The sequence below is a fragment of the Geospiza fortis genome, unplaced genomic scaffold (assembly GCF_000277835.1).
Source record: "Geospiza fortis unplaced genomic scaffold, GeoFor_1.0 scaffold138, whole genome shotgun sequence".
Classification (NCBI taxonomy): domain Eukaryota; kingdom Metazoa; phylum Chordata; class Aves; order Passeriformes; family Thraupidae; genus Geospiza; species Geospiza fortis.
In genome coordinates this window covers 12603351-12608164 of record NW_005054307.1, presented here as the reverse complement: position 1 = coordinate 12608164, position 4814 = coordinate 12603351, and positions in this window count along the sequence as shown.

The following is a 4814-nucleotide window of genomic DNA, read 5'->3' as shown; positions in this document are numbered from 1 at the left end:
ATCCCATGGAGACTCTTATCTTGTGGTAGTTTTATATGAGACATAAAGAAGCACCTGCTAAAACACTTTGTACTGGGTGTGAGGAGCAGCAAGGGTGTCCAGAACCAGTACTAATGGGAAGCTGTGGCACTCAGTCACACTTGAACTTACTTCTCCATATGTCTGTGCTCAGGCAGCAGGAGCTGTGAATGTCAAGGGCAGCAGGGAAGGTCACAGCTCTGCCAGGACCCCCATCCCAGTGCACTCTGCTGGCTCTGGACACTGACCTGAAGCAAACATTTTGAATACATTAATGTAGGCATGTGATTCCAGGGGTTTCTTCTTTCCCCTCTTGTTTTCAGATGAGCAAGTTCAAACAATGCAATTAAAAATGGAAAGAGATGAGCAAGCACTTAAAAGGGTTCAAAGTAATTTTAACTTCTGTAAGTGACACTCCTGGCAGAACAGTAACAGTCCAGGAGTGTAGGAAGTGTATAGTCCAAATGGTGTTAGAAAGCTGACTTTAACTTGACTTATGTTACATTTTGTGTCATGGTACTCATTGTAGAGTAATAATCAATTGGTATTCCCTGAATGAAAATTTCTTTTAAAAACTGAATATACTAAGCCTCAATAAGCTACTGTAAAAGGATTGAAACTTTAATTTAAAAAGTAACACAATCAGTAAGGTTTTGAAGGCAAGGAAAGAAGATTTGTATGGGTGAATAGCTAGAAATTTCAAAAAGGAAAATTTATAGGTTTTGTAACTTATGACTTGTTAAATATTCCACTATTCCTGAACAGAGCTGTTAGTATATCTGAATTGTTATTTATATGCTGTCTGAGCAAAACACTATCTGAACAAGGTGTAAAAGCCAACTTTTAAAGAAAACTTACAATGCCAATATTTATTAATTAACAATTCATCTCAGAAAAGGTTGACAGCACTCAAGTGTTTTTCTGGTATAACACCTAGATATCTACCCAGTGGACTTCCTTTCTTATGATAGTTCTCAAAGGACTCTTTTGTACAGTGTATAGTTCTCATTCTGAAAATTAGGAAGAGACACTAGAAATTAGGACTTCTTTCTATAACATTCCTTCTGTGACACATTTCCAAAGTGTTTTGTAGATTATTCACTGCTCTGTGATGAAACATAAGGGAAATAGTGGTACTTCTATATTTGAATTCCGCTATTACTAAGTTCTCATGCAAATTCATATTTTTCAAGTGTAGATATATTGTTGTAGTGACTGAGGCACTGGATTTCTAAAATAATCCTTTTTGTTGCCTTTTATTGTACCTTGGATGAATATCCCTGTGACCACATTCCCCACTCCTAAAATAGTGACACCTCTTCATCCTTACAGGAGCATTGAAAAGGTAAATTCACTAGCATTTTGTACATGAAATACAAAATCAGAATTGGAATAGTAATTGGTTGATCTAATGCACTAGTCTGTCAAAGGAGGAATGTGTCTTCTGTAAGCTTTTATCTTCTCTCAGTGGCAGTGCTCAGGAATCCTGCTTAGGTTTGAAGACTCATGCTCAAAAGAAAAGGCCATTCATCTGTTCCTATACCAAATGTTCTTTCTTAGTTCATTTCTAAAGTTCAAGGAGTATTTTTAAGGTACATTTTTTCACCCTTTCACTCACAGGAAATTTTTCCTGAAACTTACTGTCTGTCTTCTTTCCCTTCCCTTCATCTCCATACAATGGAGGGCATTGTCTAGTATTTAGTATCTTCCTATAGATGCCACCTCAGTCTGTGGTTTTGAGCAGCAGCACAGGTACTCTTTTCTGTGGGCCACTCATGTCATCTGCAAGCACATATCTGTGTAAATTTGGACCACACACCTTCCTCCCTATGGCCTCCAGCACAGCTGCCTGCACAGGAGGCCCTTCAGAGTCAAGGCACAGTCTGTCAGGGTAGGTGAAGTGCTGTGAGAAATCTTTGGGGCAGTCCTCATAATTCTGATCATAAATCTAATTCTGTTTCAATTCTCAAAAGAAAAATTACAATTCTTAAAGATTAACTACATATCCTTTGAATTATGTCCTTCAGATAGCCGGAATGTGCATAAATTTTTTGGTGGAAAAGTTTTGATTTTAAAAAAGAGGAGCCAGGCATGAAGGCACACACTGCTGCAGTACCCAGCAGTTGGACATTTTATTCCAGAAAGGGAATTCACAAAATTGATACTGTATACACAGTATAAGGAAAGATGACACTTAAAATAAGATTCAAACCAGACACGGCTTGTCATAAGTGGCAAAGAAATGTGCTGGAAACTCCTGGACTAACAAGAAATTACTGATTGATTTCTTACAGATGGGACCTGGAGTCTTGGTCTTCCTCCTGTGCCCAGGCAGCCAAGCTGTGCACTGTCTGAGAGCATTGCATCTCTCATTTCTCTCATCATAAGAGATGGAAAGGAATGAGTTTCTCACAAGGACTGGGGCATTTGTCCAGATCATTGGACTTGAAGACCTTTGAATCTGTAGCTCCATATGCCAATGAATTGACTCCAGTTTACGCCATGTTCCTCTTCTAAGTGGGATACAGGGAGAGCAAGCACAGAAGAGCCATAATCTCTGTGGGATGCATGTTAGGATATTTGGCATAAAGGAAGACACTTTTCTATATATCTGGTTTTTCTTTCTTTGTGTTTTTGTTGAGTATTTTTTCTTGGGTTGAGTTACAGTGTGGGGGAAGGGGGCATATTCTGTATATTGTTTTCTTGTAATTCATAGTCTAACATAAAATGCATAAATAATCTATGGAGCCAAAACCCAGGGTTGTCCCTTTCTCATGCAGTCACAGCTTTGGTATGTCGTCAAGCTCACGCATGGTATTCTGTATCTAGTCTCATGAATTTCATATTCTTTGTGTCCAATGGCACAGCTTGAACAGAACTGGTGGCTTATTCTCATCGTAGAGGGGTACTTAGGCTACTTTTCCATGACTTGGGATATTGTAATCAAGCCCCATAAAACTCACAGCAGCATACAATGTTGGCTGCCCTGATTTGTGGCTGAGCATTCTAGCTTCTGGGTTATTATGCTGGAGGGGAGCATTTCTCCGTTTTTTATGAAAGAAAATGAATGTCAGTGTTGTACTCAACATTGTCTGGTTTTAAATATGTTCAAAATGCAAATTCAGTAAGTAACAAACTGCTCCTGGTGACACTGGGCAATATAGATGTTTAACTTGTGAGTCCCCAGTGACAGCTGCTTTGACAGACAGCTCCAGCCCAGCAGAACCGAGGAAGCTTTGCCATGCAGTGTAACTGTTTAAAGGAGTTTGATTCTGGAACTTCTAAAGAATTCATAAAGAATTTTGGGTAAATTGCTCTTTAGGCACAATCCTTTGTCCTGGGTGAGAAGAGATGTGTAATTTGCCTGACAATGTTTGTCTCACAGGGGCATGTTAGAACTTACTGCAGATGATACAGACATCTGCCGATCTTTCTACCACGTACAGCGCCACAGTGGAATTGCTCCTGCAGCTCCAAACTGCCACTGCTGTCTGGCTGGAACAGGTTTCCACAAATACCCACTTTTCTGAGGGTTTAGGCCACTGAAGTCTCTGTTTCTTATGATTTCATCATTTTCCTACTTCCTGTAACACCACACTCTGCTCTGCTTTATATGTGTGACTCCTGTGGCATTATTAAACTCCAATAAAGTATGTAGCTCTAAGTGAAGACATCAATGTGTTAGCAGTTATCACACAAATGTTTGTTTGTGTATCAAGGTTTAAACCCAGGGGGAAGCTAAGTGCCTGTAATCTCTTTATCAGGGAGACTGGCCTTTGAAAGGGTTTTTAGAAATTCCTGTTTGTAGTATGAAATCCAAAACTAGATATCACATGTGTTTTAGTTGATTGAAATTCAAGTCAGAACTTGAAAATGAAAGACCATCAGCTAAAAATCTGGTAAGATACTGATGTATAAATTTTTGTTTGTAACCATCATTTATTATTGCAAGTCTAAAAAATATGCCGAAGTCTTGTGATACCCCACAGATTCAGTAAAATTATTTTAAAAGTAGGAAAGCTATTTTACATGTGAAAAAAACCAGCCAAAATACTTTACAGTTTTATTTTGTTAACATATTTTGAAAAGAATAGAGGTAAACATTATGACTAGAAATTTTTTTTTAAACTCTACTATTTTGATATAGGTGGATTTGGAAAATATTTAATAAATGCAACATTATTTGAAAGTATTTGCTGCTGCTGTTTGCAAATGTCGTAGGCAATGATACAGAGTTTTGTCTTAAAATATTTTTGTATTCTGCATTAGTCTCATAAGAACACTGCCTTTTATTTTCTTTTTACATGATCCAGGAACTTTCCAGACGGCTGGTCCTTTATTTTGCCATTTGACTTTTTTTTCTCCCCAGCCTGATTTCGTACTGGCTTTCACACTGATCACTGCTAGTATGTCTTTGTTACAGTAAACTGACTGGGTTTATTATAATAAAAAATAAAACACAGCTTGACTTGCAATCTAAATGTGCTGGAAAAGAATATGATACTGTTCAGAAGAGAAAAGGTTGTGAATAGAAAAACAGTACCACTTCAGTTATTTAAACATTTGCTTTTCTGCAGCTTGTCAAACTTTGTGCCAAGTCATAGCTGCTTTACTTTGTTTTGTTAATCTCAGCACCATGTGTCTTGGGCTTTTTTAATAGAGGACCAATCCTACAGTACTTACTCAGTTTTCAGTTTCAGTGAGTCTGGGTAAGTACTGTAGGACTGCATTTTTTGTTAAATTAAGGGGAAAAAACAAAGTATAATGTGGTAGAGTAGATGTTTCAAAACAGTTTG